Source organism: Sinocyclocheilus grahami, unplaced genomic scaffold, assembly GCF_001515645.1.
Source record: "Sinocyclocheilus grahami isolate Dianchi unplaced genomic scaffold, SAMN03320097.WGS_v1.1 scaffold16.1, whole genome shotgun sequence".
Lineage (NCBI taxonomy): Eukaryota > Metazoa > Chordata > Actinopteri > Cypriniformes > Cyprinidae > Sinocyclocheilus > Sinocyclocheilus grahami.
In genome coordinates this window covers 2,112,022-2,139,083 of record NW_015505195.1, presented here as the reverse complement: position 1 = coordinate 2,139,083, position 27,062 = coordinate 2,112,022, and the positions used below count along the sequence as shown (strand labels likewise).

The window sequence follows — 27,062 nt, the reverse complement described above, 5'->3', positions numbered from 1 at the left end:
TAGATAGACAGACAGACAGACAGACAGACAGACAGACAGACACAGGTCAGATTTGAACCTCTCGTCTCTCTCATCTCAACATGTCTAGCTCTGATTGAATTAGCAGGGTTCTATTGCTTTTCCTGCTGAAGGGTTGGTGACCCAGCTTTTTAGTGAGTGAGATGGAGCCAGACAGAGAGACATCAGGTGCAGACAGACAGACAGACAGACAGACAGACAGACAGACAGACACAGGTCAGATTTGAACCTCTCGTCTCTCTCATCTCAACATGTCTAGCTCTGATTGAATTAGCAGGGTTTTATTGCCTTTCCTGCTGAAGGGTTGGTGACCCAGCTTTTTAGTGAGTGAGATGGAGCGAGACAGAGAGACATCAGGTGGAGAGGAATAACAGAAAAAGAGATGCTAAAATGTCAATGCCAGGCCGATTATGCCAGGCTGGCACTGCGGTGCCCGCTGGTGAGATAGAGATGAAAGAGCCTCCCACTGGCTTCAGAAACCAAGAGCCGAGCTCACAGGAGGAAGAGCAGCAGGGGGGCCACATGGGCGTCAGACTGACTGGGATGGGGGTGGCGTGTTTGTATGTCTGTATTTGTGTATGTGTGTGTGTCGGAGCTTCTCTCTTTATTTAACATCCACTGCAAAAGGAAGCAAAAGATTTATACTAATACAACTAAAATTAAACAAATAGTTCACTCAAAAATGGACGTTTTGGCATTATTTACTCATTTTCATGTTGATCCAAACCTGTTATTTTACTGTGGGACAAAAAAAGGAAAAATAATTTGTTTACTGATAATCTTCCCCTTCAGCTGTTAACTCTTAGAACATCTGTGAGTCAGTGAATCAGAGAGTTGAACTCAAGAACGGAATCAATGAACAAATACGATTCTTTAAATAGTTTGAACTATTCACGAAACAGATTGAATGATTCATTCATGAATGATAGTTCAAGTCACTGATCCTGATGATCCTTCAGTGAGGCTCTGCTCAATGAGGGTCAATGAGATGGGACCAGTATATTGTATTTAAATCCTTTATAGTGAATCATACACAAACAGCTTTCTGCACTGTGTTGACTTAAAGGGATAGTTCACCCAAAAATTAAAATTCTGTCATCATTTACTCACCCTTGTTCAAAAGCTGTATGAGTTTTTTTTTCTTCCAATGAACAAGTTATTTTGAAGAATGGTGGATGCTGGTTGGTTGCTGCAAACTGTTGCTGGTAGCCACTGACTTCCATAGTTTGGAAAAAAAAATACTATGGAAGTCAATGGGGACAAGAAAATGCACCTTATGTATCTCAAACTCTATCAAATAAATGCAAAACCACCACACCAAACCACATTCCTGCATAGTTTAACATATATTCAGGGTAAGTGGTGTTTCTTTGCTCAGGTTTTAATCTGTAATGCATACAAGCTCCTGTGAAGATACAAAAGATTCATCCCGCAGATTTGAAAAAGGAATCCTGTTGTCTGGCGTTCCATGCATCACATGGGACGTACCACACGCTGTGCTCATCTCTCCTCCATCTCAATCTTTCTCTCCACATGTGGGACGCACAGACTCTATGAGTTAGAAAAGTGAACGTGGGCTGCACACTCTCGAGAGGGAACATGAAGAGCGAGAGACAGAGAGAGGAGATGAGAAACGCTCCAAAAATAAAAAGAGGATTAATTGGAAAGGACAAGAATCGAGGGGAGAATCAGTCAGTTTCTCATGCAGAGACCTATTAAAAAATTTATCAAAGTGAGCTAGTTGTGTGTAATGCAAATTTAGAGGTTCTTCTCTGCCTGTCTCTCTCTCACACGAAAACATTAGAGGTAATGAGAAAGGTTATCAGTGGTGCCATGAACCCCATCATGCAGTGACACAGTTACCCACTAATTAACCCACAGAATGACACTTTCATTTCTGCCTCACATCTATCAGTACCACTCTCCTTCAGCCATTCATTATTTATCAGATAAAATGCATTTGTTTATTTTGTGAATACGGTCACTGTGTCTCTCTTTGCATTATAATTATATCTTTCAATTGACTTTTAATCAAATTATAATATATGTTGATTTAATAATTCAATAAATCATAATTAATCACATATGGAATACCATTCAAAAGTGTGCTGTATTTTTAAAATGTATTTTATTCCTGTGATGGCAAAGCTGAATTTTCAGCAGCCATTACCCCAGTGTTCATTGTCACATTATCCTTCAGAAACAATTCTAATATGCTGATTTTGAGCCCAAGAAAGATTTCTTATTATTAATAATATTCAAAACAGTTGTGCTGCTTACTTTTTTTTTCTTTAAAAACCCTAATACTTTTTTCAGGATTCTTTTGTCAACATAAAGTGCAAAGGAACAGCATTTATTTAAATATATATTTGCCAAAGCCCATCAAAAGAAGATCTTTTAGAGACATTGCCTGTAATCACAAAAATAATTGGCAAAACTTTACTGGTGATAATTCAAGCTTGAACCATTATTATGACACAATAACCCAACCCCCCCCCCCCCCCCCCCCCACACACACAGCCACAGCCACACCCACACCCACACATACACATACACATACACACACAAACACTAAACATACATTCACACTCTACAAGCCCTCTCTAGCTCTCACTTATTAATTAAAAGCATCAATAGCATATTGTTTGCAACAATGTACAGTATGTTAAAAATAGATGTTTACATTTTCTGAAGATAATGTGGGTGGCACTTGACTGTGCAGAAGTGGTTGTAAGCAGTTGCTAAATGGTTTCTTACTGTTCTTTTAGTCAAATGTATTGAATAAATTGAATAATAATAATAATAATAATAACTCGATTCAAACTTATATGGATTATTTTCTTAAACTTTGGGCCCTATTGACTTTTCATTGTATAGAAGAAACAGACCCCCCCCAAAAAAATAATTTATTTTTTTGTGTATCTTCTTTTATGTTTCATAGAATAAAGAAAATCATGCAAATTTGGAATAACATAAGGGTGATTAGATAAAGAAGGAATTTTCATTTTTGGGTGAAATATCCTATTCCTCTACGTCTCTAATGCTTAACAGTGTTTGGGACTGTATTTACTAAAATATACTTTGAGTTTTGAATTGTTTTGTTCACATAACAATTTATAGGTGTGACTTAAATAATGCATATAAACGGAAATTAGTAAATGTTTTACTTCGTTAGCTGAAGTCCATTATGTGTAGGCCTACTTACCAAATTATTGTTTTATTTTGTAAAGCGTTCACTTTTATTTCGCTACATTCTAAAGCATAATATGACTTTAATTTTTAAATCTACAACACTTCATAAAAAGATATACCTCAAGCGTGTGACGGAAATGTTACGCCCCTTACCATACTGTGATGCCCTGTCTGGCCGGAGCGACGATTCAAAAACATTAAAACCCATTACAAACGAGGCATTTGTTGCATCTAGTGGGGACATAATTACTGATTATAATGACTTATATTGTCTTTTTACGCGTAGCGTTGCATTGCATAGCGCCACGTAAACATAAAACCATGTCTGCATTTGTGATCGGAGAAATGACAAACAAGCGCTACTCTACACTGCCCAAAACTCGCGTTTGAATCATCAGTGGCAAATCCTTTAAATGAAAACGTACGTTCAGTCTGTGAGTCAGAACAGCCGGCATTGTAGTCTACTCTTCCAGGAAACAGTCCTCCATACAATGTGCTGCACACATCTGAATATTTGGGTTGAACTGTTCTGGAACAGTGTTGTAAATACAACTTAACCACTGATTTCTAGTCGTGTCCTCTTTTGGAAGGCCAAACAAAGTAATTTCGCTTTCACAAACGAAACACACGGCGGGCTACAGTGAGCAGAAGCCGGAGGCCTAGAGCAGTGTTTCCCAACCTTTTTTTTAGTCGCGGCACCCTTTGGAAATTTTAACAAACTTGTGGCACCCTACAAAATTAATTTTGTCACAATATTTGAATTTCTAACTTCGATGTGATAATTTGAAAAGTATAGATATTTGGTACAACAGGGAAGAACTGCAGAATATAATGTCATACAGATATTTTTAATATTATTTAAAAAAAATTGTCCATCAATGGTGGCAATCAGTAGGCTAATTTCTAATGAAGAGACCAATTTATATGACAGATTTTAATGTAGGCTTTTATACATATGTAAACATTATTTAATTACCATTATAACTAGCTATCTCACAAATCTTTGCTCACTCAGTGTTTTTTTTATTTTACAGTTGGGTAATTTTGGTGCAGTAGCACGAGATAGCTTAATTTAAAACTTTGAATGAATAAAAAATGACAAGTAAGCAGTCAGTAATAAAATAAGAACAAATAAAGAAATTAATAATGATAGCACAAATAGAAAATAACGATAGGCCTTCGAATTAAATAAATTGCTTTTTAGTTTTTCAGGTAGGTCTAACAGTAGGGTTAAGATATTTAACTTTTTTTTTTACCAATTATCCAAATAATGTTTAGTCCTAGAAAGCTATTATTATCTGAACACGTGAGCATAACATAGCAGTTAGCAGATCAATGAATGAGAGGGCAGCGTTACCAGAGTTGCCCATATACCACATGTTACAACATAGTAGGGCTATTGCAGAGAGAAACACTACTGTACTACATCGATGTTATTTGTGAGCTAAATCTGATGTAAATAGACAAACTGTTGAGCTCATTTTATGAATGCTGAAATTTTGACGTCTAGTTAGCGATATATAATCATTAATAATTTCAGCTCTGTCCTGGGACACTAACAGTCACACACAGATTAAAAAAAAAACATATAAGGCTATACTAACATAATGCAAATATATGACATATCTCTGTATGTCTTACAGTGTTCAGTATACCATTACCATTGAGATCTGCAGCTGTGGAAGCCACAAACATATCAGGTCAGTTGGTTGCTCATAGCTGTCAATCATTCAGCAGGTATGCAGTCCTTTCTCTATTCATTATTCCACACAATACAGTCTTGTTTATTTTCCTCTCTCTATATACAGAATGTGGTAGGCTAACCCTGTGAAAAACAGTAACTGTCCTGCCAGGAACTGACAATATGATGCATATCGCACACAAAAATGGCAAACACTGGCTGAAATCCAACTCAGTTGTCAGTTCTAATCTGATTGGCTGACTTGAATGCAATTTCTTAGATTCAAATCTGTTTTTAGCACATTATCAACAACAAAGTCATGTTTACAAGGTACTAGGTTGATAAAATGAGCACTTCCAAGGAAGAACCAGTCGCTGGATTTGCCAAAATTTGTGAAGTATACATGCCACTGAAAATAGTAAGATATTCAAGAGATCTGCGAGCTTGAACATGCCTTTATAATTTGCTTTGTTCTCAGATGTCCAACTGTGGTTGAACCAGACTTTATGCCAAAAGTCTAGCTCTTGGAGATTAAATGCTTTCTAACATTACATTGTGCTTGGTATCTTTTACAATAAAGCATTAAATACACATACTGTTGGTTCACACAGAACGCGTTTTTCCATTCCGCTGTTTCCATCGCACTTTGTCATTGTTTTTCTATGAAACATGCTCTAGACAGAGGTGTACCATTGTGTTCATGTCTTGCATCTTTTGCAGCATCTTGTGCATGACACTGCATTCTAAAAACATTAAAATAAGTTCAACTTTCAAAAAACATGTCTCGAGACTTGCATCTTTCCCCATTCCACTGCCCGTGTCTTGCATTTTTCAACGTGTTCTGTGTGAACGGTCCCAGTTTGTTTTTAAAACTACAATGACTGCTTTGTATTTATAAAACAATAAACAGTTGCATCAGTAATTCTCATTACAACAATGAACAAGAAAAATTAAGGTTCCTAAATGCAATCAAGCATACTGTGACAGTCTTATTATAACAGAACAAGCCAAGCATCCTTCACTACACCTTCTCTTCACAGCATGTGACAGGAAGTTTGTTTTAAAGCTTGAGTCAGTTAGTCAATGAACACAATGGATTGGGATCATGGCGACTTTATAACAAACTGATAAATTGGCTCTAGAGCCAATGAGTGACAGGTATTGATAACCAATAAGCATTGCCTTTCAATCCCCAGAGTTGTTATCAATCTATTAATTGACCCCATCCTATGCATGACTCGAGGATATAAATAATGCAGGCTTAGCCAGTCGGTGCCACGGAGCTGTCAGAGAGACATTTTTGATCCATGACTAGGTCATGCAGAGTGTTGGGAATTATGCTCATCAACATAGATAATGTTCTGGCATCTGTTTCCTTGATCAATAGAGATATATGCCCTTTTTGTGCTTAGAGTGTTGTATAGCTGTGTAGTCTTGCAAACAACAATTCCAGTGGGATTGATGTAGGATTCAATATATTTTATATCAAATTATATAATTACAATTATTAATTTAACAAAATTATTAAAGAAAAATTAAATTTTAATGACATATTTTAATGTAAAGTATATTGAATCCTACATCAATTCAATAAAATGATTAATTCATTTAATTTATGTTTTTTAATTTTATGACATATTTTGATGAAAGTATATTGATTGCAACATTTAATTTTATTTATTAAAATTGTGCTTTGTGTGATCCAAGGTTTTAATCTTTACATGTAATATAATATTAATATTTAATAATTCATTATTTATCTTGTATCAGTACAAAGAGCAAACATGCTGTGCATCCGGCCACATTCCCTCCTTACATTTAGTTGAAAAATAAGTAAGGAGTGCAGCTTAGTATACATTCAGGGGTCCCAGAATTCCTAACTACAGCCCTGCGTGTAGGAACAAGAACTATGACAGCATCATCATACTCCCCTCTTGCAATGCAGGGTCTTTAAAGACATGACTGTCCATCCCACACACGCCCAGAGAACCATGGAGGAGGGCAGGGGCGAGTCACCACCTCTTTGCATTTAAAAATTTACTCCAAAATGGCCAAAATTCAACTACACCCACCATATGAGTGGATATAAGTGCCTGTGGGACTTCATGTGCATAAGACAGCGAGGCAGAGAGAGAGAGACAGACAGACAGACATCAAAAAGGGTGAGAGAGGGAGAGGCCCTCCCTGCTTTACTGAGAGCAGGAAAGACAGACAAGTCATCCCTCCATCACGAACAAGTGGTGCTCTACTCCTGCAATGAACACTTGATGTTTGAATATGTAAAGTTAAGCACATAGATAACAATGTCATACTCCTACATGAACATGTGGGCATCGAATCAAAAGGTAGACTGCTTCTCTGCGCATGAGAGAGATGGTCATATAAGTGAATAAATGGCCTCTCAAACAAACAGACACAAAGAATGTAACAAAATATTTAAAATCGGGGGCGGCACATTTAAATCTTAAGAATTGCAAAGTGACACATATTCTTCCCATTAATTTTTCTCCATAGGGATTTCAAAATATTCAGTCAATAAAAATTCCAAGCCATAAACCAAACTGGCCAGTGCCAAGATTTGAAATAAAGTATATGAAAATCAAATAACTTTCATGAAGAAATGAATAACAGTACCACGAAGCATTCATTTTCATTTTTAAGTAATTTTAGTTTTTTTAGTATTTCTATTAATTGTATTTTTATTTCAGTTTTTTAATTGTAGTGCTTCAACTTAAATGTATTTTCTTAAGTTTTTAAAGGGATAGTTCACCTTTAGTTGCTAGTCCCCATTGACTTGCATAGTTTTTTTCCATACAATGGATGTAGGGCTGAACGATTAATCAAAATTAAATCGCAATCGCGACTAGGCAAAAGCTGCGATTGTCATGCGCACCTTGTCAGGGAAGCACAGTAATAAATCTCCATCCGAAGGCCAGAGGGTGCTCTTGCGTGGAAACTCTAAATACACCCCGCAGAAGAAATCAGGAAATGCCTATAGCGGTTACTGAATAAACAGAAGATTTATCTGCTTTCATTGATTCAACGTGACTAATAAACACACGACTACGACAATATGTGGCTTATCTGAGTTCGTCTTATTATATTTTTTATTATAATAAAGTATATAATAATGCAATGCTAATTGCCTTTATCACTGCTTAGAGTACTATGAAATATGTTGCGTGCCTTATTCTGTGTAAGAAGCCACATCATCTCACAGAAGGATTTATTTCAAACACTCGACTGATGTTATGAAGTGAGTTTGGAGTAAAAACGTTATTAAATGTGGTATTTTCACATGCTTTCAGATGGAACAGCATTTACTACACAGAGCCATAGTTCACTGACAAGCTACGCAAACAGCTTTCATAATTGCAGAACGATTTCTTCAATTTCATAATCGCGCTATTAAATCAGCCTGCGATTATGAACGCGATTTTGCATAGCTTGTCAGTGAACTAAGGCTCTGTGTAGTAAATGCTGGTCCATCTGAAAGCACGTGATGGAGATTTATTGCGCATGACAATCGCATTCGATTAATCGTGCAGCCCTAAATGGAAGTCAATTGGGACCAGCAACTGAAGGTGAACTCTCCCATTTTATTTTAGCTTTATTTTAAATTAACGAAAACCTTTAAATTAAATGAAAATTGGTGTGGAAACAAAACAAAAACAAGTTTTGAGTTACAAATAATTCATTACTTTGCACAAAGAATAAGTCACTAGCATTAGTAGAATGTAATGAGCAATAATAGTAATGTAATTGAAATATCTTAGCAAAAACACTACCATCTACTGTTTGCCATCTTGCAGACACCCCTTGAACATCACAACTCAACTCAAGTATCATTGAGAATTCCCACTGGTAAATATATGGTTTTGCTTTGGTCATGCATGTAACCTGTAATTATGATATTTCTGACTCTACTTAAAGGAAAACTAAGGGAAGCATGTTCTCTTCAGTGTCTATGGTTGTTGACAGTCCTTGATGTCACACACAAACTAGATTGTCTGGTTGTTGAGTGAATTTGAATGTAGCTGGGTTGAGTGTGTTTATACTGTCAGACAGAACTTGTGGTGAGTGTTTAGTGATTAATGTCTCTTCTGAGATGGTGGTGGGTGAGGAAGATGACTGTCTACAGTGTGTGTGTCTGTGTGTGTTTGTGTTTGTACAGTTGAAGGGAAAATATTAGCACGCCTCATTAATGGCAGTCTTTTTCATTTCCTGATTCCTAACCATAAAAACATCTAATCATATACCTAAACACCTGATCTTATTAAATTATCTGATTTTTCTGCCTCAGTGACTTGTGCATGACATCCACAGAGTTTGGAAGTGTCTGACGTACCATCTAATTTCCTGCTGCTCTGAAAAACTGAGCTTGACTCTTCTTATGCAAATAAGTTTGTGTGACATCAATAAATGAGAATGAAAAGTGGCTGTAAAATGCATGGTTAACAATGAAGCGTATTCCCATTATTAAGTTTAAGATTTATTTTTTAATTACTTATTGAGAAAATAGTATAAATTTTAATTTCAGTAGCTGTCATTTATCGCTTATTGGCCATTACATGAATATGATTGTCACCTTATTGGTATCAGCCAGAATTTACAAGCCCGATTCCAAAAAAGTTGGAACACTGTACAAATTGTGAATAAAAACAGAATGCAATGATGTGGAAGTTTCAAATTTCAATATTTTACTCAGAATACAACATAGATGACATATCAAATGTTTAAACTGAGAAAATTTATAATTTTAAGGGAAAAATAAGTTGATTTTAAATTTCATGGCATCAACACATCTCAAAAAAGATGGGACAAGGCCATGTTTACCACTGTGTGGCATCCCCTTCTTTGCAATTTCTCTCTGAGAAACTCCTTTCTGATATTGCTCCACTATTGTTCGCTGCAACATTGGGGGAATTGGTGATCCTCTGCCCAACTTGACTTCTGAGAGACACTGCCACTCTGAGAGGCTTTTTTTATACCCAATCATGTTGCCAATTGACCTAATAAGTTGCAAATTGGTCCTCCAGCTGTTCCTTATATGTACATTTAACTTTTCCGGCCTCTTATTGCTACCTGTCCCAACTTTTTTGGAATGTGTAGCTCACCTGAAATCCAAAATGAGCCAATATTTGGCATGACATTTCAAAATGTCTCACTTTCAACATTTGATATGTTATCTATATTCTATTGTGAATAAAATATAAGTTTATGAGATTTGTAAATTATTTCATTCCTTTTTTACTCACAATTTGTACAGTGTCCCAACTTTTTTGGAATTGGGTTTGTATATAAATATATATATTTAAAAAAATATACATAGCATCTTAATATGAAGGAAATTTCCATATGGTTTATTCACAGTTACTGTATTTTACCTGTATTTTGGTTTAGGGTGGAAGGAAATGTACGTAACCTTAATGGAAAAAGTAGGTAATTTTCATGCCAGGACATTATTTGTTTTTCTGTGGATTTTGTTCTTACAGCACACTTTTCAGACATAACATGAAAACAGTTATCAGTTTATCAATAGTGGTTCAATGGATCACAAAACATGTATCTATATAATGATGAAGCAATTCCCTGTAGAGATGATAGTTATCAAACATATTGAAAAACTGTGTGAGAACAGCTATGTCTCAAGCCTTCAGTTTCCTCAGACACACAATCAGAGGATATATAATCACCAAGTTCCTTTCTTTCTCTCTGAACTGTTAGATATACAGTGATCTCGGGTCTTTCACAAGGGTTCATTAATAATGTTCTTTTTTGTATGCATTCAATAGCCGTCTACATACATTACTCAGAAAAGGCAAATGAACAAGGGTGTTGTGAGAATGTGGGTCAGATATTTGATCAGTAGTAGTGTCTGGTCCTCTATTCTTCTCACGGATCTTCAGGGAGTCATCATCAGATAGAGTTGTACCTGTCTGTTGTCCTCACTAGATCATATGAGAATGTCTGCATCTCAAACAAACAGGTTCATTCAGATGTGACTCTTAAATCAAATGCTTACAGATATATTTACAGTTGTTTACTTGAACAGATCTGGATATTTTGGAAGACATTTTTAAAAGTTGTATTTTTTGTTTTGACAGGTCAATCAGTACAGTACAGTATACTATAATACTACAGTATAACATGCACTGATGTGCATATATAAAATCCTTTTTTCATTTGAACTTGGAATAATAGTCAAATATTTGTATCCAAATCATATTACATTACACTTATTATAGGAACAGTCCCCTTAGAGAAACTTGGGGTTAAGTGTCTTACTCAAGGCCACAATATAGTTCAATACAACTATAGCCGACTCCATGACCGATTGAAATATTTCCTATTCATCATGCCAGTTCTAAATGACAGCTGTGAATAATGACCAGACTCCAGACATTTCTCAAATCCTGACCCCACCCCCAAGTCACCCCTCAACCTTAGGGCAGAGTGGGCACACACGTACAAGTACACGTACACACACACACCCATCCATCCATCCATCCAACCCCTACATCTGCCTTTTCCTGCGCTCCTTCTTCCTGAGAGTGTAAGAGACTCTCTCTAATAACCCTCAATCACAAATCAATTTCCACTTGGCCACGAATGCCTCAGCTATGGTGACTGACAGCTGCAGTAGAGGTGCAGATCTGAATCGTTCTTTCAGATGGCAGCATGGCGACCATCTGTAAGCGATGATGCTTAAATTATCAGCTGCCTTTAAGTGATAAGCAGAGGCTAGCAGGTTCAGTCTGACTGGCTGAGATGCTTGGGACAGTGACTAGTCCCACAGTCTCAATCGCATCATCTACAGCAGCTGTTATTTTTTATTGTCCCTTTTATCTGACAGATATTACTGAAATATGTCTTAAAAAATCACTTGCTTCTGTGAAAGCACTAAAAACTGATTTGTTGAGTTAACTTAAAAAAGTAACTTGCATGGCTGCCTTAAAATTTTGAGTTTGTTGAAACTAAGAATTGAAGTTATTACAAAGATAGTGATTTTGTTGTTTCAACTAATATTTTGTTCTAAGAATTAAAGATTATTTTTTAACAATGTATTTTTTGTTGTCATAATTTTGGATGAAATATTGTATCAATTTATTCAAGCAAGAGGATTAAGTAAACTATCAAATTTAAGCTCACTCAACTACATATAGTGTGTTAAAACAATTACCTAAAACCTTTACATGGTTGACTTAAAATTGTGAGTTACATAAACTTCAACACAAGTTAACATTACAAAAGCTTTTTGTTAACTAATTATCCTGGCATAACAGAGAGCACAAATAAACTATAATTTAAACATTCATATTTATTAAAACATTCACATATTAACACTGCACTGTCTGAAAAGTATATATGTAAATGTAAATGAATGTGGAACTGCTTGAATGAAAACATTAAAAACCAAGCAATTTTGCCTTTAAGTGCTGTGACACGTCCCAGATAGTCTAACGCAGTACACAACCCCACAGCATGATACAACCCCAGATCACCAAGGTTTCTTCTTCTATTACCAAGACCACACCACTGCAGAATGATGGTGCTCACTTTGGCCACCCACAGCAATAATTCCATCAGTCATGTCCTTGATGAATCCCTGCTCAGAACCTGTGTGCTTTAATAAAAATGGGCCATACAATCTTAAAGCTTACAGAGTCCAATAAATATGTGCACTTATAAAGTAAATACATTTACTTACAACTTTGTCCAAGCTCTACAATGTGACAGTCATTCCCATTATGTCTGCATGGCACTTTGATGGATACAACTGCAAAAGGACTCGTTGCAGTCCATCCACAAGATTGATAAATTCTGCGCTGATCTTCAGTCATTCCAGAATATCATAAACATGAAAAATATAAACACATTAAAACAACCTTGTAATGCTAAGAAATGCTAAGAAAAGGGTGCTAATGGTAATGCACAGTTTTGCAAAAAAAATAAAAGCAATTGTTTTTGTAAAGATATTTGATTACTTTGTTAAATGGCAGCAAATAAAATAGTGTCCACAGGAAAAAAAAAATCATTTGAATCACATTATTCATGTGCAAACTTGATGTTGTCAACTTACCTCTCAGCGTTGTGAGGAAAAAGCAACAGATGTAGTTGTTTATGTGTCTTACCATTCTATTAATGGGTCAAAATACTACATAACCCACCCACTCTTGTTATTTAAGGCTCCACATCACACTGCTGCTGGTTTCTCATGAGAGAAAAAGCATGAATCACAGTGACATCAGTTTAATACATTTATTCACAGCAATCAAATTAAAGCTAAGACTAATTATCAGGAACGGCAACTCAGAACTGTCCTGATTATATCAGAACGGCAAAAAAAAAAAAAGTGAGTGACGTGATGTGTAGCCAAGTATGGTGTCTCATACTCTGAATTTGTGCTCTGCATTTAACCCATCCAAGTGCACACACACAGCAGTGAGTAGTGAACACACACACCCAGAGCAGTGGACAGCCATATTGCTGCAGCACCCGGGGAACAGTTGGTCGTTCGGGTGCCTTGCTCAAGGGTCTCACCTCAGTTGTGGTATTGAGGGTGGAAGAGAGCACTGGTCATTCACTCCCCCCACCTTCAATCCCTGCCGGTACCGAGACTCAAACCCACAATCTTTGGGTTACAAGTCCAACTCTCTAACCATTAGGCCACGACTGCCCCTAGTCACCCTATATGCTCATTCACATGCACATGCACATGTCACTCCATTAGCTTCATGTCTGTGACACCTGGAAATAGAGACTCTATCTTGCTGTCTCCACACACACACGTACAGCATGACAGAAAGTGATTTAATAGCAGTTATGCGCTTCTCTTCAGTTCCGCTGACAGTCTGATGACTGGAGACAGCATAGCTCAGCTTCGTTTTCCTTTTCATGCCTATCTGTCACACTACACTGTACAATCACATTCAACTCATATTAGAATACTATTGAATTCTTGGATCCCAGCAGTGCGCTGTCACAGCCATTGTCTTTCTCCTCCTGGAGGCTAATGGCTCTCGCAGGACCATGTCCTTCACAAATGAAGGTGTGGTTGGCTGTCAACAATTCAGCCTTCAAATGTGTTCCCATGTGCCCGTTGTTGGGAACTGGCATCTTGCCTGTTTGATTCTCGGGTGAGGCACCGCTGAGGGATTTACTGTTCCCATCCCAACATTGTGGGTGTCGGTATTCATGCCCTTTCACTGTGTGCTGTAATCTTAAGCATTGCAAATAAAAGCAGGTTATAATACCTACAAGAAAGCATCTTTTATAAAATAGGATTAGGAAGACTATACACCATCTGCTTTATACATGAAAAAAATCTGGTGTATATACTATATTCTTGTTGATGGCAAAAAAAAATGAGATGGGAAGGAAAATTATATTTTGCGTTCTCTTGCAAAACTTTTTTGATGGAAATAATGTACGGTGTGAGGAAAAACTGCAAGCAAACACAAAATTTCTCAGGGAAATGCAATAGTTTTGCGAGAGACTCAATATTATTGAGAGAGAATGCATGTTTTGCTAACAAACAACAAAGTTTCTCGGGGAGCGCAATACTTTTGCAAGACAACGCAAATGTTTACGTGAGAATGCAAGAAGTTTCTTGGGGAAACAGTAGTTTTTTGCAAAAGAATGCACGTGTTTTGCGAACAAATGTAAACTTTCTCAAACAAAACTTCTGCAATGGAAATAATTAGTGGTGTTAATGAAAAAACTTTGCTTTTGTTAGCGAACGCAAAGTTTCTCAGAGGAACACAGTGATTTTGCTAGCGAACGCAAAGTTTCTCAGAGGAACACAGTGATTTTGCTAGCGATCAGCCTTCAAATGTGTTCCCATGTGCCCGTTGTTGGGAACTGGCATCTTGCCTGTTTGATTCTCGGGTGAGGCACCGCTGAGGGATTTACTGTTCCCATCCCAACATTGTGGGTGTCGGTATTCATGCCCTTTCACTGTGTGCTGTAATCTTAAGCATTGCAAATAAAAGCAGGTTATAATACCTACAAGAAAGCATCTTTTATAAAATAGGATTAGGAAGACTATACACCATCTGCTTTATACATGAAAAAAATCTGGTGTATATACTATATTCTTGTTGATGGCAAAAAAAAATGAGATTGGAAGGAAAATTATATTTTGCGTTCTCTTGCAAAACTTTTTTGATGGAAATAATGTACGGTGTGAGGAAAAACTGCAAGCAAACACAAAATTTCTCAGGGAAATGCAATAGTTTTGCGAGAGACTCAATATTATTGAGAGAGAATGCATGTTTTGCTAACAAACAACAAAGTTTCTTGGGGAGCGCAATACTTTTGCAAGACAACGCAAATGTTTACGTGAGAAAGTTTCTTGGGGAAACAGTAGTTTTTTGCAAAAGAATGCACGTGTTTTGCGAACAAATGTAAACTTTCTCAAACAAAACTTCTGCAATGGAAATAATTAGTGGTGTTAATGAAAAAACTTTGCTTTTGCTAGCGAACGCAAAGTTTCTCAGAGGAACACAGTGATTTTGCAAGAGAACGCAAATGTTTTGCGAACAAATACAAAGTTTCTCAGGACAATACAGTAGTTTTCGAGAGAACGCACGTTTTACAAATGAACGCAAAGTTTCTCAGGGGAACACTGTAGTTTTGCAAGAGAAGGTACGTGTTTTTCCTCTCATCTCACACCATGTCCCCTTAGGGCAGTGATCCTCAAATCTGGCTTGCGAGATCCACTTTCCTGCAGGGTTTAGCTCCAACCCTATAATCAAACAAACCCACCTGTGATTTTCTAATGATCCTGAAGACACTGATTAGCAAACTCAGGTGTGTTTGATTAGGGTAGAGCTAAACTCTGCAGGAAAGTGGATCTCGCGGGCCAGATTTGAGGATCACTCCCTTAGGGGCTCCGTATTATTCATAACCACAAGTAATGCATGTTACATAGTTAGATTACTTTTAATAATACCTTTAATTAACCTTAATAATTAATTTAGCTGTCAGACTTTTGGACCCGTTTTGCCTCCGTAGTTCTTCTTGTGTTTCCTTTTATGGTCTTTTTCCTGTTCTTGTTTATTTGTTTGTTTGTTTGATTACTTTTTGATTCCATGCACCTGTGTTCCCCTGATTGCCCTGTGTTTATAAGCCCCAGTCTGTTCAGTTTGTTTTTGTCTGGTCTACTTGTTGTGAATGTCATCCTTGTGCTCTGTCTCCCTTTTGATCATTAAAAGACTCTCGTTCTGTGAAATCTACACGTCTCCTCGTGCCTGTGCCTCAGCGAATTGTGACAATAGCATACTTTATAAAAAAATGTTTTTAAGTATACAACACTTTACTTTTCTATGTATTTAAGTTATTTGCTGACAGATACATTGTAGCTATTGTAAATTGCAATTGCATGATGAATGTTGATGTTATAGAGTGTGTCATAAGTTTCTCAAAATTTACATTTTAAAAACTTAAAAATACTGCTGGAAAACAAAAATCAATCAGTCCTAGTGGAATCCAGTTTAGCTTGTTGTTTGTAGCAGATAAAATAAAAGAATACGGGTGTTGCCGCAGAGCAGTGGTGGGTTTGCTTTGCCCTGAAGCTCACAGGTGCGGCCGTCAAAAATGTAACAATCGGGTACGTGATAGATTGCTTCCCTCAACCGTGATTCTTGTGTAAATACAATTATGCCTCATTAAAAAGTCAAGACACGCACCTTTATTTAGTGTAGCTCATATATGTCCTAGCATGTTGCTATGTTAGAACATTTGCCCACATAAAAAAAAAGAACTTTCAAATGTCAAATTTGCATGCAATTAAGCACACACACGCACGCAAATAAATAAATAAATAAAAATAAAAATACCACTTTAAATATCTGTTTTATGTTTGGATGTTGAACTTTCAGAAGTGAAACACAAAAACTAAAGCTTGCAAATAGAGATAGAAAAACAGCTTAAACTAGTTGTTTTGTTAGTAAGCCGTTAGTCTCCTTGTGTTAAGCTACAGTAATTTCACTGGTCAGCCAGGTGGTCTCCCAGTGCCTAAAACACCTCTAAACAGCTAAGTTTAAGGTTTAAAGTGTTTTTATACTTGCAGCTCTTTAAAACACACACAACAATACGTTGATTTGGAGTGTTTGGGTCAGAGGGACACATACACTCCCCTCCAGCACATGGACACATATACAAACAAAAGTTGAGAAGGATCTTGTAGTCACATGGTTGTCATATACAGACCTCCAGCTCTCTAAACACAGATCCGCTCTCATCTCCACTGTTGCCGCCCCATTGACTGGAAACCAAGTCATTAAAGTAAACGGTTACTCCAGGTTTGGGCATTATTACGTCATGCAACTTCTTCATACTTGAATATTAAAGAGACAGCACTTATGTCAACACATAAATTGTCACATTTCTGCAACTTCACTCAGAGATCTTGAATGAGATTATGAACTTTACACCATTTTCTTCCTCTGTCTCCAGATCTTTCTGATTTTTCAGATCAGATAAGGGTTGAGACTGGTTTTTATGACTGGAGTCAAAAACTTCAGTCCACATGAGTGATTAAGGTTAAGTGTGTAATTTCCGCAGCAACATAATGACATTATTCACATCACCTTTAAGCATATTTCTCTCTCTCATTTCACTTTACTCTGCTGAGTTGCTCAGTAGACTCTATTCAACCAACAAACAATGATACCAGCATTCTGTAATCTATTGTTTCCCTGGAAACAATCTCTAGAAGTGAGATTCCCTTCAGGCAGGTGCTTTGCACTTCATTAGAGTGTTCCAAACTGGCGGCTGTTCTGTGATCTGTTTTATTACCAAGCGTTACAGAACTGACAGGTTAACAGTGCAGAAATTCTACCTCAATAAAGATCACATTTGTCTGAGTGGCAGTACGAGAGCATTTGCATTTTTTGAAAAGAAAATTGTTATAAGCAGTAAAATATTTCTTAATGAAACGTGAAGAAGACTATCCTTACCAAATGACTTGGTTACAGTAACAAGAAGCTTACTTATTGATTTTGTTTTATGTGGTCCACAGGCCTTTTTGCATCTGACAATATGATCGATTATTTTATGCACAATCTATTATACAGTATACTATAATTTAATTAATTTATACACAGTAGATTCAGAAAGTATTCAGACCTTTTCTTTTTTTTCCCCCACATGAATTTGGTGTTTGAATCCAGGTGCGTAAAGCTTGTCGTATCATACGTAAAATGATCTGAGGTTGTAATCACTGCCAAAGGTGCTATAACTAAAGGTAATACTTGAATAGGTCAAAAGTCTCTCAGTTATCAGCTACTTTCAATGTAAAGGTTATTTGATCACTGAAATATGTGAACTAAGCAATATGCATAAAGCTATCAGGCTTGTGTTGACCTATGCTGTTTGTGTCAAACTGGGCCGTCAGCTGGACTGATTTGTACATGAAATGTGCGATTGATCTGCAGCTGTAACAATGGCAAGCTGTTACAAAGACTGTCAATAGGAAATCGGTCATCCACTGTGTATCTGTTTGTCTAGTTGAAACCAGATGAAACTGATTGGATTAATGCTGCAGGTCTGCACAGACACTCACCTGCACACTAGAAACAGTTTTTAAACAAACTATAAAACTAATAATGTAATTATCAGTTTAGTGAGTTTTTTTTTTAAATAGAAGAGTTTATTCAATCTTTAGACAAAATTGAAATCGAAAAAAAAGAAAGAAAAGAATTGCATGTGTGTTTTTGTTGAGTGCCATTTTTGATACCTCATATAGTATGATACATGAGAATATGGAGCTCATAATTAAGGAGGAAATGTGCAGCTTGGTGCAGTTCCTGATATTCACATGAAAAAGTAAGATGAAATCCTGATAGCTTGTAATGTAAATCAATGAGATCTTTATAACAGTAAGCAGTCTTACAGAAAATGCATATAAATATCAGTTGTCACACTATATCTCCCAATAATATGTCTTAGTAAACTAATATTTAAATGTTTTGTTTTATTATCGAAGCTCTGTAGTTGTAGTATAAATGCTGTTTGTCAAGTAAACCTAAGTTGTTTCAATCCAGTAAATGTTCATTTTGAAATATTACTATCAATATAAGTTATTCTTATGTTTACTTTATAAAAATCAGTAAAGATTTCACAGCAGAAAGACATGTGTACCATGACCTAATGGTGGACAGTTTTACAATTATAGTAAGAAGCATTCACTTGCTAAAATCAGTATAAACTATCAATCAGATGACAGAAAGCATGTAGATTGTTTATAATTTTACATAATTTAGAGACCATAGAAATTTGTGTATCAAATATGATACAATGGGGCTTTTATGGCTAAAAACAGCTAACTAGAAAAGAGAGAACGTGTGCCAAAGAACAAAAGAAAAGAAAAGAGAAAAGCATGCGTTAATGTACATGTCAGGGCAGACATCTCCTCCTGTGGTGAGTAGTAACAGCTTGCTCTCCACTCAGCTGTGTTAAACAGCTAATTAAGCACTGAGGCATAATGAATGCGACTCCATGCGAGTCCCCGAGGAGCTCGCCAGCCACAGCACCGACGAAAGAGGGCAAAGGTCACACTAGACCCACAGGCGTGACAGGGATCTGCAACGCTGCGCTACATTTGCCCACTGTGGAGTCACGGCAGCATGTAGAACTATGACTAAACAATTACACAGATGTCTATGCAGGTCAGACAAAGAGAACATTAGTGCTATACGATATGTGATTCATTTAAACATATAAATGTTGTACAGTGAAAGAAGATGAAAAAAGCCCACCTTTCATTTCCTCTCTTTCATGCACCCAGAGGCCTAATGTTCTGTTTCACTGTGTTAGCAAGATGCTTAAAACGACTGCATCCTGTTGCTTTTTCTATGAACACTTGATGATTTAGTCCAAATACTCTCTAACTCTCATGCATATGCACACAGGTGTAAAGGAAAATGTTTTTAAAAAGCAGATGGCATTAGTAGTAGTAGTATCTAGTAGTAAACAACGATTCTTTCAACACAGACTTGAAACATTTTAAAATGACTGGATCATGTGACACTGAAAACTCGAGTAATGGTTGCTGAAAATTCAGTTTTGCATCACAGGAATAAATTACATTTTAAAATATATTAAAACATAAAACAGTTATTTTAAATTGTAATGATTGTTCAGAATATTACTGTTTTACTATATTTTGGATCAAATAAATGCAGCCTTGGTGACAGACTTTCAAAAATATTAAAAAACATACCTATTAGGCAATTGGTCATTCAGGAAAAACAAGTTACTTTTGGAAATATGTATTTATACATAACTACACCAAAACTAAGAGAATAATACAGATCAGCGCACCTCACTTCATTCACATACAGTAGGGAATGTGAAAAGTACTCCACCTGACATTTCAGTTGGAATCAGGTCCTAAACTGACCCTATGGCCTGAGTTCATTTTTTCCCTTACTTGTCTCTAGGTGGCCAAGATGTTGTAACAGAGATAGTTAATAATCTGTTCTTTGGGAAACTGTCAAGGCCACATCATTTTGAAAACACTCAAATGTTCCCACAGTAATTATGGAAATATTCCTTCAAAGCTACCTTAAAACTGAGGTCATTTTTGACAGCGACATCATAAAAAAAAATAAAAAAACGGCCCAGGGCTTCTGGGTGGTAATGGTGTTACACACTTCTTACCTTAGGCTGGAAAAAGGACCATGTTACCTTTGCATTCCAAGCTGAGGCATGATCCATCCTGCCTGCCTGGATGGAGTTGAAAAGTATATGTGTGTTGTCTGTACATATACCCATACAGTTTATTGTGCCAATATGGGTTTTAACTTCACTTCAAGATCATTCTGATTCAAAATGAATGATTTAGATTGTTTTCATGAACTAGATTGTCTAGATTGTAGAAGAAATCATTCATGTATCAGACACTGCTACTCTCATGAACAGATATTGTTCAAAATATTGCTCCACAAAAGAACAATATATATGACAATATATTGCACGGCTATGAGTGTGATGTTGCATTTATACAACAGTTCAACTGCACGAGTAAATACATAAGAAATAACAACGGAGTGTTTTTAAAAAGCCTCTTTTGTGAGGAACCACTTCCCTCCGCCACGGATTCAAATCTCAGTTTAACAGTTGAGCTCAAGCCTCCATTACTAATTCGAAAACGTCACTTTAGATCACTTTAGAACTAGTAACGAAGGAATATCGAGTTGCTTGATTGAAAACTTATTGTATTACTTAGGGATGCACAATATTCGATCTTTGCCGATATCCGATACTCAACAGAATCCTGTGTGATTGGTTTCGTGGCAGATTTTAATTTAGCAGCTGGTGATGTTTTACTTTTTTCCAGTACTGCCACCCACAGGACAAACTGCGCATTGAACCCAAAATAGTTTGGTGTGATACGATTCCAAATTTAGGGGGGCCAGAAGGGGGGCCAAGCTTGTTGACACGGGGGCACTGCCCCCCAACCACCCCGGCCCCCCTAGAACCGCCCCTGTCCGTGACACAAAAACAGTATTATTTATTAAATTATAGTGGATTTGGGCATCTGCCATGAGACTCGCTGCTGAGAAATACCACATACGGAGTGATACAAACAGTGAAACAGTCGAAATTGCGATATCGCTAGAATATCGCACACTCCTGGAAAAGGCTCTCGGCCAATCAGATTCGAGGACCAGAAAGAACTGTTGTATAAAGACATATAATATGACCGTTTTTAAATTTTAGCATGAAAATTCCTTTAATTGTTTAATAAAACATTGCTTTTCGTCATTATCCCATTTGCAGTTTAACAAAGATGTATTAAGCACTATCAATATCGAACAGATCCTCACTACTCTGTGAACCTGTTAGCAGATTCCTGTGAACAAGAAGCATAGGGCATCGCCCTCGGTCACGGTCTGTCTGTCAGGCCTGGTGCTAAACTGGCATTCTGCCATGTAAGACAGAGGGATGGAATCTGATGTGTCTCAGAATAGGCGTATTAGTTAAGCTCCATTCTCTGCTATGAACACAGGGCTTGATTCTCTGGGACAGATGGAGCAGCTCGGTGCCCCGTCAAGATGCCTATGGTCATGCCAGGGGGATTGTGGTTGTAGTCTATGTCCCCTCCATGAACAAGCTGGCATCTGTGAGGATCTCTTATGATCTGATCCTCACTGGACTTTCCTGGGCCCCGGGGATGCCTGCTATCCCTCCCAGTGCCAGTTAGAGCCTTCTGACCCGCCTGTAGCCCCAGGCGAACCTCCTGTGATTAGGCCCGACGTGGCACCTGGGCCAGCTCCAGAGAGAATAATGGTGATCTGACAAGCTGATCCATCCTTTAAAGAATGGCAAGACCGGACAGACTGTGTTTGCACTGACTGTAGGCTGTGTCCTGTGCCACTTTCTGGTTGGACTTTGAAAAGGACAAATCATCCAAGAACATTCCTTTTGTTTTTACAAGTATGGCACTTTAATTTTACTTGGTTGCAAAAAATCTATCTCTGTCTGTCTGCCTGCCTGCCTGCCTGCCAGTATGTCAACAAAACAATTTTCATTCAGAAATTGCAAGTAAATTCACAAAGAAACAGCAAGCAACACATTGAATAAAATGTGAAACATTGAAGCAGAAACACTGGATTTTTAAAAAAACTGATTAACACTCCAATAATCTTACAACAACTTTGAAAGATACTTAAAATGACTGAAAGGGGTTGTTACAAAAAAATTAATTTTTGCAGCATTCCTTTACATAATAAATAATTATAAATAATAATAAAAGTATAATAATAATATAGATTATATGAATGTTTTCATTAGTTAGAAGGAACACAATTATAACCCCTATTAAATACCAAAAAATGATTTTGGTCCTTATGAGACCTTATTTTAAGCCTGGTCCTACTTAATTATATATTCATGAGAAAGAGGCAGTGGCCACATCCCAAACATTTTTTCTTATTGAAGTTGTGAACTCTGAGAATATATATTAATACTGTTTATTAAAAGTTTTAAAAATGGCAAAATTTTAAATTCTAAAAATTAAAACAATTTTTTTAGTGATGCTTAGTGTCTGAACGCAGAAGGGTGACTCAGGGACGAGTGACATCAGCTTGTTTTCTTTCATTATCCTGTTTTTTTTTTTGTTTTTTTTTAGAATGCTGTTAGTTTATTTACGCCCCCCAGTGTCCCTTAGGAGAACAGAAATCAAGCAAAAATTATTCAAGCTGTCTTTCATAGCCCTGACCCATATTGAAAAGGCATCATTTTATACAAATGACAGGAGATGGCTTTCAAACATTTAAACAGAAATAACAAGAAAGAAACCTTGAGATGGCACTCCAGCCATCCTTGCCCCATGCCTCTGCTCTAAACCTTCCTTTCCCATTGTTCTTTTTCAAAAGACATAAATGAACACGATGGACACATCATTCTCATTTTCTCTCTTTTTTTTTGTTGCTATTTGTCCATCTCAAAATGAAGGCTTCCACCTCTCCAGAGCTAAAGGGATGAGAGGAGAAAATGAGAGCCATCTGTGTTGCTCCATAGTGCAGGGAGGATTGCTGTGGACGAGTCTCTCTCCAGCGCCAGAGCTTCCATCTTGGCAGAAAATACTACTAGTTTCAGCTCTAAGACAAGACTAAAGACAGTTTGCATTCATATCATGCACTGTAGAAAATCAGTTTCAGTGCACACAATTCACAAAGAGGAAACACCTATGTTATCATACAAATAGAGTAAGAAATGTCCTAGAGTGCTCTACAGTCATTGGACAGCACTTAGGAAGTCTGTCTGCATGATATATCCGTCTGACAGTTGGCGCAAAAGGACCTGAAAGTGAACTGCAACATTTATCGCCTGTAAGAACAGCCAGCATTTATTTAGCATTCATTTAATTTCAGTTACTAGACAGAGCCGCCTATTAATCTTGGAATCGATTACATATTGTGCTGTCATGAATTATGACAGTGTAGAAGGGCTGAACGCATAATCAATTGACATGCTAATTACGGTAATTGTGCAATTTTCACAAGACTGACAGATCCCTCTCTGAGCAGTTTCTAATTTAAACGGATAGTCCACCCAAAAATGAAAATTGTGGAAAGTAAAAGAAGGTATTTTGAAGAGTGTCGGTATTGACTTCCATTGGGCAAAAAATGCAATGGAAGTCAATGGGAACAAAAAACTGCTTGGTTTTCCACCATTGTTCAAAATGTATTATTTTGTGTTCCACTGAAGAAAGAAATGCATAAATGTTTTGAACGACAGGAGGGTGAGTAAATGATGACAGAATTTCCATTTTTGGGTGAACTGTTCCTTTAAAGAAAAAGTTATTGCGATGGAGGAGCTTCTTAAACCACAAAACAAAAACCAAGAGGGTTTTTTTTCGCAAGACTGACAGGTACCTCTTCAGGGAGTTAAGATAAAGATAGTCCACCCAAAAATGAAATTGTGTAACATAAAATAAGATGTTTGAAAAGTGTTGGTAACCAAACAGTTCCTGTACCCATTGGGGGGGGGGGGATACAATGTATGTCAATGGAAACCGAAACTGTTTGGTTACCAACATTCTTCAAAATATCTTCTTTTGTGTTCAGCAGAAGAAAGGGAGTCCTACAGATTTAGAACAACGTGAAGGTGAGTAAATGATGACAGAATTTTCATTTTTGGGTGAACTATCCCTTTATGGAATGAGCTGTTGCGTTGAAGGAGCTTCTTAAACCACAGACCAAAATCCAAGAGGTTTGGAGAGGGATTTTAACCTTGTTACCGATAAGCTGAGAGCTGCAATGATGAAGGAAAGAGTGTGTATGTGTGAATCTGTGTCCTGAGGGTCCACTTTGGCTTTTTATGAAGCTAGTGCCTCTAAGCCGGTCTCCAAATACACATAGCAGTGTTTGAACCCGTCACATATCAAACGATCTTCTGATCTGCCTCTAGTTAGCGACTCCTGAAGTGTACTCTGCCCTGAGAAATGGCAGCCATTCAGAATGGTCTCTGTCTTGTATGGGGAATTATCGTGAAGAGGGAGCCGAGAAGAGCTGAAAATGGATCCATCTCTCTGTGTCTTTCTGTTTCTTTCCATCTGCTTAGTAGTAGAAGAAGAGTCCCTCATGAGAAACAGACACAAAGCGAGAGAGGGAGGCCATTATTATGGACTAGAATTGTTAGCAGTGGTAAACAACATGCACATGGCAGAACATAATTGCCAGAAGCTGCAGATACATCAGAGAAACGGAAGCAAACTGACTAAAGAAGGGAATCGGTGGCTGCAGTTAAAGAGGGGGAAAGAATTACTGTGAGATTCAAAGCCTTTTGCTTTACCTCCAACAGACTAGGGAAATCAATTTAATGTGTTGATTTAGTGTTACAGCAACAATTAATCATGATATACAGTATGTTTTTCATATAAATATATATTCTGTCAAAATGCACAGTAAATTATGAATAGCCATTGATGGAAAAAGATGCTTTTCAGAACCAGATGGCATAGTTACAACATCTACCAGCAGGGGCAATTTAAAATAACTGTTTTCTATTTTAATATATTTTAAAATGTAATTTATTCCTGTGATTGCAAAGCTGAATTTTCATCATCCATTACTCCAGTCTTCAGTGTCACATTGATCCTTCAGAAATCATTCTAATATGCCAAATTGGTGCGCATGAATTTATTTATTTATTTTTTGTGTTGAAAACAGTTGTGCTGCTTAATATATTTGTGGAAAACATGATACTTTTTTTCAGAATTCTTTGATAGTAGGTTCGAAAGGACATAATTTATTAGAAATTGAAGTTTTCCTATTATAAATATCTTTATTGTCACTTTTCATCTATTCAATGTGTCCTTTGACTCCAAACTATTGAACTGTAGTGTATGTGAACTGTGTGAAACATAACATGTTTTTTTTTTTAAAAGACCTGTATTTTAGGCCACTAATATGTCTTGAGTGTACATTTTAAACATATTTGTTAAAGGGTTAGTTCACACAAAAATGAAAATTAGACTGTGTTTTACTCACCCCCGAAGCATCCTAGGTGTATATGACTTTCTTCTTTCAGATGAATCCAGTCGGGGTTATATTAAAAATTGTCCTGGCTATTCCAAGCTCTATCATTGCAGTCAGCGGGTGTTGCAGTTGAACAGTCCACAAGATGTCAAGTAAAGCGTGCGCATCCATAACAAAACGTGCCTCACACAGCTCCGGGGGGTGAATAAAGGCCTCCTGTAGTGAATCCATGCGTTTTTGTAAGAAAAATATCCATATTTAAAACGTAATAAACACTTTTCTCTCACTTCCGTTATCTGTCATACACGGAAACCGTTCCGGCAGATGACGCAGCGAGCACGCTTATAGGAGCAAAGGAAGCAAAGTTTCCTTACTTTAGCAAAGGAAAACCAGTCTGCTCTTGCTTTATATCGAAATCCTCCGACATTTTTCTTTGCAAATCCTCGGTTTGTACTTCTAATTCGTGATTTGCGTTTTGTTTTGTTCTCTCTCCACATTCGTCACTAATCATGCTACACCGACGTCCTACGTCATCCGCCGGGAATGGCTTCTGTGTATGACAGATAACAGAAGTGTGAGAAATGTGTTTATTACGTTTGAAATATGGATATTTTTCTTACAAAAACACATGGATTCACTACAGGAGGCCTTTATTCACCCCCCGGAGCCATGTGAAGCATGTTTTATTATGAATGCGCACGCTTTATTTGACGACTTGTGGACTGTTCAACTGCAACACCCGCTGACTGCAATGATAGAACTTGGAATAGCCAGGACAATTTTTAATATAACTCTGACTGGATTCGTCTGAAAGAAGAAAGTCATATACTCCTAGGATGCCTAGAGGGTGAGTAAAACACAAGCTAATTTTTATTTTTGGGTGAACTAACCCTTTAAAAGCACTATGATTTCCTTGAGACTTAAAACTTTTTAAAGCAGTTTTAATCACTAACGAAACACCTGTATACAGACGCCAGACACCTGCATACAACCACATAAACACCCATACACAGTGTGGTGCCACAGCAGGAGGCTGTATAGTGGTGATTTGAAGAGCATGTGTGTGTGTGTGTGTGTGAGAATCAGAAGATTAACTCTCATCAAAGCACACTCTGAGAAACCAACCACAATAAGAAGAGTGACAAGCCTTTGGGCACCCATGTATTAGAACTGTG

General features: G+C 37.1%; 1 long non-coding RNA gene across 1 annotated transcript; it reads right to left on the bottom strand.

The window, feature by feature from the left end:
* Positions 1-7,441: 7,441 nt before the first annotated feature.
* LOC107550319 (uncharacterized) lies at positions 7,442-13,278 on the bottom strand. Its single transcript, XR_001604649.1, has 3 exons — positions 12,603-13,278; positions 12,300-12,518; positions 7,442-7,452 (listed from the first exon to the last, which is right to left on the bottom strand). It is a non-coding gene; the product is annotated as an uncharacterized lncRNA (long non-coding RNA).
* Between the last annotated feature and the right edge of the window lie 13,784 nt (positions 13,279-27,062).